Source organism: Nelumbo lutea, chromosome 3 (genome assembly GCF_056320005.1).
Source record: "Nelumbo lutea isolate HS-2025 chromosome 3, American lotus-T2T, whole genome shotgun sequence".
Classification (NCBI taxonomy): domain Eukaryota; kingdom Viridiplantae; phylum Streptophyta; class Magnoliopsida; order Proteales; family Nelumbonaceae; genus Nelumbo; species Nelumbo lutea.
In genome coordinates this window covers 110,203,407-110,219,823 of record NC_142686.1, presented here as the reverse complement: position 1 = coordinate 110,219,823, position 16,417 = coordinate 110,203,407, and the positions used below count along the sequence as shown (strand labels likewise).

Genomic DNA, 16,417 nt, shown 5'->3' with positions numbered 1-16,417 from the left:
GGTATCTATAGGCGGATCGGTGTGTTCTTGTCTGGTAGAAGCTTCCTTAGGAGTGACCATGCGGCCCATTCCCGAGCTACTTTATAGCGAGCTCGGAATACTTCAGGATTACCTTTAATAGAATTAGTCCTTGGGATGACATGTCTGCTTGGGAGCTTGGGCGAGCTAGTTCCCCTAGCTCGCGAGCTAAAGTTGCCTCAGAGTATCCCTTCAAAGGTAGCTTGAGGAACCCGAAGCTCGCGTTGTGGCGAGCTTCTCCTTTTGTGAGCTATGATGTAGTGAGCTGCTTTATGGGCCCGTCACTTGGTCACACTAGGCTACAATGTTGAGTTGTTGCTCGTGCTGAGTCAGTGTCCACGCGTCACCGTTTTATAGGTTGGGTCAAATCGTCCTCCATCAATTGCTCCCCACTCCATGTGCTGGGGACAGGGCCCCAGTGCAAGGAGTTCATGGTTTGCCGAGTGGATTTTGCTCGGTAGTCACATCGCGGTGTTGGACGGTTTAGTGGCTGGACCGGTTGGGTATTCGGTTTGGGTGGAGGGAAAAACTCGTGTCTCGTGCAATTCACGCATGGATGTCACGCACTTTATGTTGTGTGGACGCCAAAAAATGCGCTAAACGGACGTCACGCGCTTTATGTTGTGTGGATGCCAAAAAACGCGAGAGTCCCGTAGCTGATTTCTTTGAGGTCCGTTGGATTGATCCAATCTGGACCGTTGGCTACCAGGCCATGCGGCTACAAATAGCAGGATTCTGGCAATTTTCCTTCATTGCTCAGTGTTTTTTGTCTTGAGCTCACGTCTGAGGTCTCCATCTCGGGTCTTCTAGCTCGGTTTCGTCTCTTTCTGGTGAGTCCCCGAGTCTTCCCTCTTTTATTTTTTCTTAGTTCGTTCTTCCTTATGTCTAGTGGGGGTAGTTTCTCGGATGAACCCGAGGTGGGCACCTCAGTTCATGGTGACCCTGCTATTGCCCGGCCTTCCCATGAGGCACGGGCAACCTCGGGTAAACTGGTGTCCACCTCTCATCGAGGTCGGATGCCAAACCAATTCGGTCCTTCTACTCTGACATTGGAGAGGCTCCAGGACCTCATTCAGCAGTTTAACCCTCCTTCAGAGTACTCCTACAGCCTTCCCACCGCCCCTGGGAGCATGGTCTAGATGAGGTCGTGATCTTCAGGGAACAGCACGTCGGTGGGCTTCGTCTCCCTCTTCAACCCCTTATCCTCGAGGTGTTGGGGCGTTTCAGCATCACGCTGGATTAGCTTCACCCCAATTCCATTCAGAATTTGGTGGGAACCATTTCCCTCTGTCACGAATGGGAGTTCTCTTTGGACGCGGACATACTCTGCTCCATACTGATAATAAAAAAGAGCTCCTCTAGCGCTCCCCCCGAGCATGAGAATGTCTACTACTTGTCTCCTCGCCAAGGCTTCAAGCTGCTACATAAGTTCCCGAGCAAGGTCCTGGCCTGAAAGCGAGACTATTTTGTGGTCCGGGCCTGCACAGGGTGGCCCTTCCTTACTAACTGGAGGGTGGCTACCCAGGCTACCCGCATCGCCCTCAACCAGCAGACGTGGGAGAGCTTCCATTCGTGGACTCAGGCTATCATCGGGAGTACATCACCAAAGAGAAGCTCGTTCAAGCTGGTTTGAGCCCGGGTAGGTCTATTTCTATCTTTTGGAGCTTTGCTTTTATCTGCTTGGTGTCTTCGGGTTTACTGACGCCAACTTTGTTTCAGGTCCCATGGACGAAGAAGAGAGGATTACAGCTCCTAGGTTCCTCAACCAAATGAAAAAGAGGAAGAAGCGGGCTGCCAAGAAGGCTCGTGTGGAGTCGTCGAGGGCTCCCTCCCCCGAGCCCGATCATCCCCGGGTTCCCACCCCTGAGCCCGAGCTCAACAATGCCCCTCTAGTGAAAGATCTGGAGGATGATTTTCCACCCCAAAAGCCTGAGGCTGTGGAGGAGTTGGTGGACATCCAGTCGGGGCTGCCGTTGAGGCTCCGAGTTCTGTTGGGGCTGCTGTCGAGGCCATCGAAGAGTCGGCTCACCGTGCTGCAGATGCAACGGCGTCCAATTCAGAGACTGGAGAGGAGGAGGGGTCCATCTTGGATCCTGAGGTCAGCCTCGACCGAAGTAAGAGGGGCGCCATCAATGCAGAGGTCGTGAGTTGGGTCGAAATCTCCCCAGGTCAGCTCGGGGGCCGCGCTACAACCCACATCATGGTGGTCAATTCGTATTCCATGGGAAAACACTCTATCCCCCTTTTTAGTACTGACCAGTTTCCTTCTGCTAGGCAAACACTGCCGTGCACGCCTTGACTTTCCAATCTGGCAAACACTTGAGGCGCACTTTGGCTGCTGAGTCGTCGTCCCGCGTGGCTCATGCCGAGCTGAAGGTAACATAGGACAAGGTCTATCAGTTGGAGAGTGCTGCCATCGCTCAAAGGAGCCTAAATGATGCCTTGGCGTTAGAGAGGGAGGAGCTGGCCCGTGAATGAGACAGGCTGAAGGCCGAGGTGAACAGGCTCCAAGTTGGTCAGGAAGCCCTGAAGCTCGAGGTGGAAAGCCTCAAAATGGCCCAGAAGGCTTCGCAGCTCGAGATGCAGGCCCTCAAGGAAACCAAGGAGGCCTTGGAGCACGAGGTGGAGGGAGCCCTCGACGCTGGAGCAGACCAAGGTTCAGTCCGTCATCGACTACGTCAAGTCATTGAGGTTCGATAACGTAATGTCAAAGGCCTACCGTAGGGGTTCAAGCTCGGTCGGTGGTGGATAAGGCATGCCTACCCCAACCTGGATATAAGTGCCTTCACTTCTTTCAACATCACGAATGACATGGCACACCAGGTTGCGGATGACCCAGACTTTGAAGATGATGGTGGCAACGGGAAGGCTGACGCTACCGATCTGACTGATTCTTCTGAGGAGACACCTGAAGAAGCCCCGAGTAAGGCTGATGAGCCTCCCAAATAGTCAGGTGCTCCTTGTATTCTGGGCCTGCGAGCTCGACTTCCTTCTCCTTTGTACTGGTCCAGCGAGCTCAATTTCCTTCTCTTTTGTACTGAACATATTTAGGTAATGAAATTTATGTAATGGAGCTTATGTAATGAAGAAATATTTTTTGCCGAGTGTTTGTGCAATTTACTTTTACCGAAATGATTGTCTCACCCCAAGTTGTTAACCTATCAAGTTAAATTCCCAAAGTAGGTGTTCCTTAACTGCCATCAACTTGAATTGTCTCCTAATACTTAGTAGGGGTGCTGTGATAGGCACACCGAGGTGAGTGACATAGTAGGGCATATGCCCGACCTGTCTTCGTCTGGCTTAGGGTGGACATCGGTTGTCCCTACCGAGTTCAACCTGTGATACACCAGGGCGGGCTACGCGTCGTAGGGTTTACACCCGAGCTGCCTATGCCTTGGGTATTTAGGGTACTTAGCCTATGCCATTAAGGAGGCTAGGTCTTATGTAGTGCCGAGGTCTTCTTGTTAGCTTGGTGCTTTGGCCCTTAGGCTAAGGGATGGCTCGTGGCCTACTCAGTTGTTACAGATAGTATTGTCTTAAGTTGACAATATTCCATGCCCGAGATACTTGTTTCCCTTCGAAGGTCTCGAGCTCGTACGTTCCTTCCCCGAGCACTCGTTTCACTCAGTAAGGTCCTTCCCCGTTAGACCTGAGCTTGCCAACACCGAGCTCAGGTACCAAAACTTTACGAAAGACCAGGTCACCAACATGGAGGTTCTGCTTCTTGACCCTGGCGTTATAGTACCGAGCTACTCTCTACTGGTAGGCTGCGGTCCTGATGTACGCGAGGTCCCTTACTTCATCGAGTAGATTAAGGTTGGTATGCAGCTCATCTTCGTTCGTCCGATCACTTTATGCTTCTAGTCGCATCGTAGGTACTTCGATCTCTATAGGGATAACTGCTTCGATGCCGTAGGTGAGGTTGAAGGGGGTTTCTCCCGTGGCGGTCTTCTCCGTGGTCCGGTAGGCCCATAGAACACTTGGTAGCTCATCTACCCACAACCCTTTAGCTCGGTCTAACCGTGCCCTCAGTCCACGGAGGATGGCTATATTTGTAACTTCTACCTAACCGTTTGCTTGAAGGTGTGCGACTGAAGTAAAGTTCTGCCGGATCCCCATGTCTTGGCACCAGTCTTGGAATTTGATGTCCTCAAACTGTTTGCCGTTGTCAGAAATCAGTACCCGAGGTAACCCGAAGTGGCACACAATGTTCTTCCAAAAGAAGTTTTGGACGTTCCGGGCTGTGATCGTTACAAGGGGTTCAGCCTCTACCCACTTGGTGAAATAATCCACTACTACTAAGAACTTCCTCCCACCTGTTGCTAGCTGGAATGGCCCGAGTAGATCGATGCCCCATTGTGCGAAGGGCCACGGGCTGGTGAGATACTTGAGATCGGCAGCAGGTTGGTAGTGGATATCGGGGTGCTTCTGGCATTTGTCACATTTTTTAACGAGTTCAATGGTATCTGCCTTCATTGTTGGCCAATAATACCCCTATCAAAGTGCCTTTTGGGTGAGGGCCCTACCCCCCAAGTGTCCGTTGCACGGGCCCTCGTGAGTGTCGCGGAGTACGAGCTTGGCTTTGGTAGGTAGCAAGCAACGCAGGTAGGGGAGCTTGTAGGATCTCCGGTATAGCCATTCGTCTATCATGACGTATTTGGCTGCTTGGCGCTGCACCCTTCTGGCTGCATCGCGATCTACAGGGAGGGTTCCGTGTAGCAAGAAGCTCGTGAGTGGGTCAATCCAGCTCGGCTCTACTTGAATGACGGGAGTGACCTCCTCTACCCCCCCCTCCGAGAATGCTAGGCAGAGGCAAGTCCTCTATGTACACGGTTCTCAAAGTGATGTCACTGGTGCTGGCTAACCTAGACAGGGCATCGGCCTTAGTGTTCTCCGACCTAGGGATTTGTTTGATGAAGTGTGACTGGAAGTTGAGCAGAGCCGCTCTGACTTTAGCTAAGTAGGCATCCATGGTTGGCTAGCGAGCTTCGTACTCGCCAGTGACCTGGTTGACCACGAGCTAGGAGTCGCTGCAGATAACGATGTGCTTGGCTTTTACATCTCTAGCTAAGGCTATTCCGGCTATCAACGCTTCATACTCCGTTTCATTGTTAGATGCCGCGAACTCAAAGCATAGTGCATACTCCAATTTCGTGCCACTTGGGCCGTGTAGGACTATTCCGGCTCCACTGCCCCGTTGGTTCGAGGAGCCATCTACGTGAAGGATTCAGGGCTTCTCATCCCAACTCGCACTTGGCCGAACTAGGAGAGATGCCACACTGGCTGCTACCTCACGGGGCTCGGACTCAACCGGCCTGGGAGCTTCGGGCTTACCCGAACTGGGGACCTCGTGCTCAACCAGCCTGGGAGTTTTGGAACTAAATGTGCATTCGGCGATGAAATCTACTAAGGCTTGGGCCTTAATGGCAATTCGCGGCTTGTACTAGAGGTCGTACTTGCTGAGCTCAACGGCCCATTTCGTCAATCGACCAGAGACCTCGGGCTTAAGTAAGACTTACCTTAGAGGTTTGTCGGTGAGGATGATAACAGTGTGAGCCTGGAAGTACGAGCGGAGCTTCCGAGTTGCAATTACCAGGGCATATGCTAGCTTTTCTATCTCCGGATATCTCATCTCTACTCCTTGCAATATTTTACTGACATAATAGATGGGTCATTGGACCCGATCTACTTCCTTTATTAGTACCTAGACCTGTTCATGGGTCGGACTGGGCCGGGCTCGGGCCGGGTCGGGCTTTCACTTGTCACTAATGAAAATATACTAGGCCCGAGCCCGAGCCCGGCCCAACCAACGGGCCTATAACTTGGGCCCAAGCCCGGCCCTGGTAAAAAGCCCGAAACCCGAGCCCGGGCCCAAAGCCCGACCTAATTGAAAAAAAAAAACAACTTTCCCTATTCAAATTAGAATTAAAAATTCATATAGTATTTTTTTTCTATTTAAATGAACAATGGGCCTACAAGATAGTATTTTTCCCTTTTTTTATATTTTAAAAAACAATTTTACATTCTTAAATAAAAAATTTTATTAAAATGGACATAATCACATAACTAATTTTAATTTTAATATTAGGTCGGGCCGGGCCGGACTATTTTGACAAAACCTGAGCCCGACTCGAATTTATTACGGGCTGGGCTTTATGGCCCGAATTTAAACCCGCGGGCCTATTAGCATGTTCAAGCCCGTCCCAGGGTTGGGCTGGGCCGGGCCGGCCCGTCGGGCCACCCGGCCCATGAACAGGTCTATTAGTACCGAACTGAGCACTTCGTCACTTGCCGAGAGGTACAGTTCTAAAACATCGCCCTCCTCGGGCCGGGTTAAGATTGGCATACTAGTGAGGTATTTCTAAAGCTCCTCAAAAGCGAGCTGTCAGTCTTGGGTCCACACTAACCCTTTGCTCTTAATTGCCTTAAAGAATGGCAGACAGCGGTCTGCCGATTTTGACATGAAGCGGCTCAGGGCGGCTATGCGGCCATTCAACCTCTGAACCTCCTTCAACTTCTGGGGTGGTCTCATATATAAGATGGCCTTAATCTTATCCGGATTGGCCTCAATGTCACGTCGGTTAACGATGTATATTAGGAATTTACCCGAGGTCACACCAAATACACACTTGTTTAGGCTCAATCTCATATTAAACTTATGCAAATTTTCAAAAACGGAATGCAAGTCTTGTATTAATTCATGCAAAAATTGAGTTTTGACGACCATGTCCTCTACATAGCATTCTACTTTTTTGCCAATTAATGGTGCAAACAACTTATTTACAAGCCTTTGAAAGGTTGCCCCTATGTTTTTCAACCCGAAGGGTATAACCTTGTAATAGTATAGATCGAACTCCGTCATGAAGGCAGTCTTTTCTTCGTCCGCCAGGTCCATCTTTATTTGGTTATAGCCCGAATAGGCATCTAAGAAACTTAGCAACTTGTGCCCTAAGGTCGCATCCACCAAACGGTCAATTCTGGAGAGCAGGAAGCAATCTTTCGAGCAAGCTCAGTATAGGTCGGTGTAGTCAACGCACATGCGCCACTTGTCGTTAGCCTTCTTTACCAGAACGGGGCTGGCTACCCAGCTTGGGTAATGGACTTCTCTTATGAAGTCAGCTGCGAGGAGCTTCTCAACCTCCTCGTCGACCGCTTTCCACCGCTCCGGGGCTAGGTTGCGTTTCTTCTATCTAACGGGCCTAACTACGGGATCAGTATTCATTTTGTGAGTTATAAGGTCGGGGTCTATATCGGGGGCATCTCTACCGTGAACCATGCAAAATTATCTAAATTTTGAAGTAAGAAACTTACCAGTTCGGATCGTAGAGGTTCCTAGACGGAAGCGCCGATCTGAAGCATCCAAGGTGGGTCTACTGCTGAGGTCGGGACAATGACTATTTCTTCCGTGGGCACAGCTCGTTCTTCGCCTTGCTCTAAAGGCCGCTCCAGTTCGAGGTTGTCGGCCACCTTGGTCTTTCCCTTCAGGACAGCAACATAGCAATTGCGGGACTCGAGCTGGTTGCCCCGCGCTACCCCCACACCGAAGTCTGTAGGCAATTTCATTGCTAGATGATAGGTGGAAACCACCGCCCGTAGGACATAGGTGATCGGCCAACCTATTATGGCATTGTACGAGGAGGGGGTCGCGACCACCAGGAAGTCGTGGTTGAGTCTGACTACGCAGGGCCATGTGCCGACTTCCACAGGTACTGTTACCTTACCAAGGGGCCGGACTTCTTCTCCGTTGAAGCCCACCAAAGGAGTGTTCGCGGGCTTCAAGTCACTTCTCTACAACTGAAACTAGTAGAACGCAGCTTTGAAGAGAATATCTGTTGAGCTGCCCGATTCAATGAGTACGCGCCTAACCTTGAAGTCGTTGATCCTCAGCTTTATCACAAGTGCGTCATCGTGGGGGTAGTGGACCCCTCGCTCATCATCCTCCATGAAGAAAATTGGCTCTTCTGTCCTCGACTGCTTTGGAGGATTCTGTTTTTCTCGGGTAGCTTCATGAACTGACGTCCGAGCTGCTGCTAAAGTACAACCCGCGACGATCGAGCCTCCCACTATCATGTGGATGGTGCCCCGAACCGGCCTCTCTTCTGGAGGCTGCCTCTATGACTGTTCAGCCGGCCTGCTACTAGACTCGGGAGCATCCTTATTGTGCTCCCCTTGCCGACCTATTTTATTTTTATTATTATTGTTATTTTGTACAAAGTTCCTTAAATACCTGTGACGGATGAGCCCCTCAATCTCGTCGTGGAGGTTTTTACAATTTTCGGTACTATGACCTTGATCTCTGTGAAAACTGCAGTACAGATTCTTATTTATTTCAATGGGATTCCCCCTCAAACAGGGTGGCCACTTCACATACGGGGTGTCCTTGATCGCCATCAGGATTTCGGCCCGCTTTGCGTTCAGTGAGGTGTTATCAGTTCGATCCGCTACTGGAGATCGGTACGACTGACCTGGCTTTGCCCCCTGAGCAGCATCTTTTTTCTTTCGGTTGTCCCCTTGACTGGAAGGCTCTCCTTCCCTTTTCCTCTTCTCGGGCACGCCTTCGCCCTTTTGGTTGATTTCTTCCTCCGTGGCTATAAACCTATCTATGAGCTTAAGAAATTCAATTATGGTCGCCGGTTGGTTGACGACCATGTGCCATTTGAACTCTTTATGTGTCATGCCTTTCTTGGTTGCTGCGAGGCGCACGGCGGGGTCCAGGCACGGTATCTGCATGCACGAATTATTGAACCGCTTGATATAGCCCCATATGGACTCTCCCTCTTTGCACTATGTTGAGGAGGCTTTCTTCAGTTCGCATGCACCGCTTGCTAGTGATGAAGTGGGACGTGAAGGCTTGCACGAACTGCACCCAACTTCTTATTGATCTAGGTGCCAGGTTCTGGTACCATGTACGTGCCACTCCTCTGAAAGTGGTGGAGAAGGCCACGCACATGCACGACTCACTGGCTCTCGCTAGGTGCATCTGTGACTAGAAGGCATCTACGTGGTCATTTGGGTCAAAGGACCCGTCATATTTGTCAAGAGGGGGGAGCTTGAAATCTTTAGGCATTAGGACTGCTAAAAGTACAGAATTGAAAGGTGGGGAGCTTTAGCTTCGCCCGAGCTTACCTCTTCTCTGCCTCTGAGCTTAGGCAGGTTGTGGGTAGCTGATCGGTGAGCCCGGTGGTGGCGTCACTGCTTCTTGGCGAGTTCCGCATTTGTGTTGCTCACCTCCGTGCTATCAGGAATGGTTTGTGCAAGAAGTAGCTCAGGCCGCTAGTGATGGCTGCAGACAGAGGGATCCTGCTTGGAGTCTGTAGATAGGATATCAAACCGGTTTTCTAGGAACGGTGCTTCAAACTTCAACTGCCGAGGTGATGTAGACCTGGCGAGTCGGGTCCACCCGACCTGACCGCCCATAGTGAGAACGGGGTGGCCGGTCTTTCTTGTCTATCGCGAGAGGAGGCCTGGCGCTCTTAGAAGGGTTTTGGGAGGCTTCTCCTTGGCAAGAGGGGCGTTCATCCTGGCGGCGAGACCTAGCTCACTGTGAGGCTGGGTGCTGAGGAGAGAGCTGCGGCTGCTAAAACTGAGGTTGTGGCAGCTGGGGGAATTGTTGCTGGTAGTTGTACTGGGAGATGTGGTGCAGCACTGCATCAGATCGTCAAGCTGGCTCTGGCTGGTCGCCAGAGGGATGACAGTTGGTTCAACAAAGGTTGTTTCGACAGGGGAACACCCACAGGCGTCGTTGCCCGTGGCATGTTCAAGCTGGGGACTCCATCCACCGAGAGGGGAATGGTGAACTGACCAATGCAGACCGTGGGAACCTAGGGTTGTTCCCTGGAGTTACCCATCTCCATGTTTTGTTCAACATTGCTTGAGGAAGACATGAGTGCCGAGTTTTCAAAGAAGAAAGAACCGTGAAGGTTTAGAGGAAGGATTTTAGAAGCGTTTTCCACAGATGGCGCCAAATGATGGTGCACAAATGGGTCACTCCTAGCTGGCACTTACGTGGCTCATGGAAGGTACCTGAGATAGAGAAGAATAAGAATCCCTGGGGGCTTGCCTAGCGGGAACACTTCGATGTTTAAGTTAGTATTCTATAGGGGAAGCAAGGAGAAGATGAAGGCTAAGAGTGCAGATAGCGCAAAAGTAGAAGATGATACCTCTGTCCCTTGATACTAGCTCCTTATAACAGAAATCTGTTGTATTAGGTCCACTGGCCTCTGACAGGGCAGGTATAACTGCCACTGTCAGTCTGCCGCAGCCGTTACTGGCTGGGCTGAGGTGGCACGCGCGGGGCCGTTACCGTAGGGTACGTGCCTATCAAGTGTAAGGCTCTCTCTAAAGGTGGTAGGCACGATGCTGTCTGACGAGGGATATGGATGTTGTCCCCAGACTTGTTGGGTACCGTGGTCGGGTAGAAGATCTTCCTGCGATATACCGAACTACCCTTCCATGAGTTACCATATGTCGGGCTACCTTGTAAGCGGCGAGCTACCTGTGACAAGCTAAGTCAAGCTGTCTGGCCTGAGGTGTCTTCACTTCGGGGTATCTATAGACGGATTGGTGTGTTCCTATCTGGTAGAAGCTTCTTGAGGAGTGCCCATGCGATCCATTCCCGAGCTACTTTGTAATTTGCTAGGAATACTTCAGGATTACCTTTAACAGAATTGGTCATTGGGATGACTTGTCTGCTTGGGAGCTTGGGCGAGCTAGTTCCCTTAGCTTGCGAGCTAAAGTTTTATCAAAATATCCCTTCAAAGGTAGCTCGGGGATCCCGGAGCTTACGTTGTGGCGAGTTTCTCCTTTTGTGAGCTACGATGTAGCGAACTGCTTTATAGGCCTATCACTTGGTCGCACTAGGCTACAATGTTGAGTTGTTGCTCGTGCTGAATCAGTATCCATGCATCACCGTTTCATAGGTCGGGTCAAATCGTCCTCCATCAAAATAATAATAATAATAATAATAATAATAATAATAATAATAATAATAATAATAATAATAATAATAATAATCTCTTATGTTTTGCCGCTAGTTTCCACTTTGACTCAATTTGCGAATCCAATCCAACTCAATCCGAAGAAACAGGTTTAGGGTCTCATATTTAATTATCTGAATTTGAAAATGACCTAACCTAAAAAAACTAGGTTGAATTGGGTCATGAGTGAACCCTCTTACCCGATTGTCAGGTTTAATTGAGACTATTTAAGTATTTATATATTCTTAAAAGTTTTTTTAATTTTTACTCTTTGAAATATTAAATGTTTAAGTTATTTTAAAATTTTAAGGTCAATTTCTTTAATTTTAGCATTTTTATATATTTTTTTATTTTTTTATTATTTTTATTATTTTGAAATTACCCAAATTGACTCATTGATTAACTCGAATATTTAGAATTAAGGACTAGTATTTAACGACCGAACATAAAATCAACCGAAATATCTTTACCCAATCCGATCGCCAGGTTTAATTGCCCATGGGTCAACTCGAACATTTAAGATTAAGGTCTAGTATTTAACGAACTAACCTAAAATTTAACCCGACCTAAAATCAACGCAAGTGTCTTTACCCAAGCCCAACCCGATCGCCAGGTTTAATTGCTCCACTGCCGCTTCACGCTCACGCTTTATCTGTCTGGAGCTTAGAATTGGGCCCGAACCATGCAATATCAGTGCCCAGCACTTTTAACTTTTTGCCATGGAGAGGTCAACGACTCAACGTGAAACTGGGCCAAAGGTAGAAACAACGGCTTCAGAGTTCAGACCAACATAAATCAGTTTATCCAAGTAGCCAATAAACAACTTTGGACGGTTAAAGATTTGATCATTAAGTTAATTGATTTAATCAATCGCACTTGTTGAATTAGTTTGTGAATCCTAAATGGTATTTATAATCCGCAATCTGCCAATTTAGGAAGTATTTGGTACATTGGTGTTTGCAGCTGCAGGTTTTGAATTCGGATCAATACAAATTTGATAAGAAATGTGTTACCACAATGCCATTGTTTGGAACCGGTGATGTGCTAAAACAATTGTACCAAACAAAAAACCGTTTTTACGTTTTTTGAAAAAGCAGTATGCGTGTGTTTAGAACTACTGTGGGTGTTTATTGAATAAATAATACACACTTCATCATTTCCCTATTATATATAGACTTATAAAAATAGGCTTGGTTTAGGTGTGCACTCTTATGTTTCTCTTAATAAATAGGCATTTATTCATTGTTTTGATGATGTGATCAGTGACTAACCTAAAGTGGGGGAGGGTAAACATTTTATATTTCCGTTAAACACCACATCGGCAAAATGTCAATTAATGCCTATCCTTTTCAAAAAACTCTAAAATGAAACTTCATGCACATAATTGCAAATTTCAATACACAAATGAAATTAATAAAGCATTTGCTAACAGAACACTCGTATGGCACCCTCAATAAATGTTTACTCAATAAACATAAACGAAACCAAACATATACTATATCAAACTAACACCGTTTGTTTTCTCAAAAAACACGGGTGATGTTTTGTTGTTTTCTCAAAAAACACGGGTGATGTTTTGTTTTGTTAAAACGTTTCAGGTAGAAAATTTACACAAAGCACAATGACAACACAACAGGCTGCACAAAACAGTAAACACTCCTTTTAACCTTTTTAACTTTAATTGCTAAAATAAAGTGTGCTTGATTTCAATAAACTGTGTTTATTGGAAAAACACTGCCACATAACAAAATAAAAATTATTTGATTTCACCATTTATCAAATAAATAATAAAACACTTTATAAAACAACTATTTAGTTTTTCTATTTATCAAATAAATAGTAAAAAATTAAAACACTTTATTTAAAAAAACTTAATAGGTATTAATCTTAGGTGAAAAATACAAAAGGTCGAACGACAAAATAAACGTTTAAAGGTAAAAAATAGAAATAAACGTTTAAAATTTAAAAAAAAAATACAAATAAACGACCCATCCATAAACGCCAACGAAAATAAAACACATACAAAATAACTACCAAACAAATAAATAAACAAATCACCTTTCTCTTTCTCTTTCTCTTCGTGCTCTCTATTTACATTTTCCATTTTTACATCTCTCATTCAATAAATAAAATCACATAATTTCTTGTTTGTGAATCGTGACGAGATCAAATCATTCATAGGGGTCACCACCGAACGAAAGGCGTCCGGTGTCTGAAAGGTACAGTCACGTGCTTCCCGTTCAACGTTCGTACGAGTCGTTGCGCGGTGGCTGAGCGGCACCACCCTTTCACCGCGGACGTTGTTGTCCTTCACTTCGCTCCAGATCATTGCTTTCTGTGACAGAAGAGTTGCAGCCCTGCACGGTTGCTGCAGAAGAAGGTGAAAGTGCAGCTCTCCTGTCTCTGCTCAATATCATCTTCAATGATAGAATTCGACTTCCTGGCGATTTGAACCCTTGCCCTCCACCCGGTGAATCCACTCCCACTTCCTCCTCCATCATACCCCGAAAGGCCTCGTTGTTTCTTCTTGGCACCTCAATAGAATCACCCACCAACTCAAATGGCTTCCTTCGGTTTCCCAACGACGACGACGATGAATCTGCCGCCGCTGAGGGGGAAGACGAATTAGTAGAAGATGGCATGCGATTCATTTCGTTTTCATGGTAGCGGCACTCTGGGCAGCGCCCAGTACTTGGTACGACTTGTGTCTCGGGGGGCTCACCCACACCCACAGAAATAACAACCTCGACGTCGACGGCAGCTTCAATCTTCCGGGGAGGACTTTCGATTTCAGGATTGACGGGGGCTCGGCAAAGTGGGCAGGTGGAATGAGAATGGAACCACATATCTATGCAATCGATATGGAAGCTGTGCTTACATCTCGGAAGGAGTCGACCCTTCTCGTTCTCCTCAAACTCGGATAAGCACACGGCACATTCCAGCACCTGGCCGTGGGTTGCAGAGGAGTAGACGAAGGTGGGAATAGCCTTGAGAACCGAAGCGCCGAGGCCGGGAGAGGGAGCGGAGACGGTGTTAGCCGAGGCGGCGGGGTCGGAGGAGGTAAAAACGAGACGAGTTCGGGGTCGGCCGTGACGTGTGTTATGACGCCTACGGGAGCGGGTGAGGAACCAACGGGCGTAGATGTGGAGGAAAAAGATTAACAGAACAACTGTGAACAGTATAACAATGGCGCTCAGCATTATCTTACCGCTGAGGGCGTAGCTCCTCGCCACATAGCTTCGTGTCGCATCGTTCGGACCGTCATCCATGGCCTTCGATCTTCGTGGCTGTGGCCAAGAGAGAGAGAGGTCCTATATGGGGTCTTGGGTTTGAAGCTCAAGAGTCAAGAGCAGAGAGGCGAGAGGCGAGAGGGTATTTATATGAAGGGGGAACGAAGGAAGGTTCTTGGTGCTTGCCTCACGAGTCTCGCCTCTCGGTTTGACGAGCATTTATAACTACGAAAATACCCGTGCCGATCAAACTTAAATTTCCAGGGGAAGGTAATTAACTTAATTGGACTATTATAGCCATCCGATCCGATCCTGAACAGTGGGCAGTTTGGTAAAATTATTTAAAAATCCCGCCATTGGCATTGCGGGAAGTGGGTTAGTCGGCGCGTACGTCTGGATGAGGAGTAGGAGTAGCCGAGTAGGGTAGGAGCCTCCCCGTTTATTCAATTTTCTGAAACCTGTCATGTGAGCCGCCTGACGTCTGTCTTATTCAGGGGTTGGAACTTAGAAGGAAATCTATTCTATATTTCTATGTATAGAAATTCCTTTTTGAAGTTGACCAGTTTGACTGACTGCCGTTGCGGGGAAAGCGGGATTTAGTCTCTCTACAGAGTACAGAGTCTAGTACCGGAGGAAGTTTCGTTTCGACTTTCTGACACTCCTATAAGGACTGCCCCGAGTACATGCCATGCTCCTCACTCAAAGTGCCTCACACCGACTTCAAAGCAAAAGCATATCTTAGGCCGCACATCGAGATCATCTTCGTACTTCTTTTATGGAGATATATTCTCAATGGAGAATAGGATGTGGCTACGAGAAAGCGCGCGTAGTATATCCCAATTCCCATGTCATGATATATTTCATGCCACACGACGCTCAAATCTGAAAAAGGCAACCTAACGCCAAATTCTTTCTCCAATTGAATCGACCTTGTCGAGTCTGAGAATGATTCATTCGGAGCTGACCGATCCCAGTGGAAACGTATCAATTTGATCATCAGTTTAAAAGGTTTAAATTTAAATTGAAAAAAAAAAGTATAATAATTAGAAAATTTTCTATTTTCTCATATTGATCACTTCTAATCATCATAGTAGCTTTATGGATCCTGCAAGTATCAGACTGATTCAGTCGGTGCACTGGATAAAGCCTCTCATTGGCCATTTAAAAGTAACTTTGATGGAGCTGATTCTTCTTACAAGTCAGGCGTGGGATTTTTAGTGAGTAACCACACGGGATCTCTCATCTTTGTGTGAACTATTTTTATCAATTGTTTGTTTCCAATTGTTTCTCAAGCCATAGCTCTATTATAAAGTATAAAATTTGTCATTTTTATGGGATTTTCTCACACCATATTAAGTTCTTGTTGGAGGAAAATTTTCATCCTCCTACGAGTATTTTTACTGTAATATCTAAGTGAATTAGTCTCCTCAATCACTTTGATGGTTTTTCAGTTATTTTTATTCTAAGATCCGGTAAGCAGGTAGTTCATCACTTAGTCAAATTTATTCTTACTTGTCAACTTCCTCAAACCTGATCCTCTACTCCTGAGTTTATCTCTTCTGTGTTAAACAAGAATGTAGCTAAGATTTGAAAGTTGAATGAAAATATCTAAAAACTTTTAAAAAAATATTAAAAATTTTAAAATTTAAATATAAAAATATATTTATGATCAGGAAGGATCAATTTTGATCGATTTACATATGACCAAACCAAAATCAACCTAAATTCTAGTATTTAACGTAATGTCTGAACCGAAATCGACTAAAATTAATTGAAAACCGACTAACTCTAATCGGCTTGTATTAGGTTTCTTGACTAATCCATCTTATAAACAACCCTAATTCCAAGGGTAATTTTTGCTCATCAACCTGTACTTTTGTCGAGGGATTCGGTGTTGAGAGATCCACCGATCACTATCAAATATGTAGGCTTTTTTTATCCCCTAAAAACTCAAAAACTCAAGTGACTTTTTAGTTGCGAGTTTACACCTGGACCCCGGTGGGACCAGTTGCCATGGCGGCCCGCATTTGAGTGGGCCAGTCCCAGAATGATGCACCGCATCTGCTTCGGTTATATGGACCCAAAAAAATCAACATCACGTGATGTGTTATTACCAGGTACGCATTCTTCGTGGGATGCCAAATTGTCAATGGATTGGGTTGCAACGGCAAATCTATTAACTTTAATATTATA

At 46.8% G+C, this 16,417-nt stretch overlaps 1 pseudogene across 1 annotated transcript; it reads right to left on the bottom strand.

Moving 5' to 3' along the window:
* Window positions 1–12,968: 12,968 nt before the first annotated feature.
* On the bottom strand, window positions 12,969–14,468 carry LOC148867583 (RING-H2 finger protein ATL2 pseudogene; annotated as a pseudogene). Its single transcript, XR_016109106.1, has one exon. The product of XR_016109106.1 is annotated as an RING-H2 finger protein ATL2 pseudogene (transcript).
* Window positions 14,469–16,417: the final 1,949 nt, after the last annotated feature.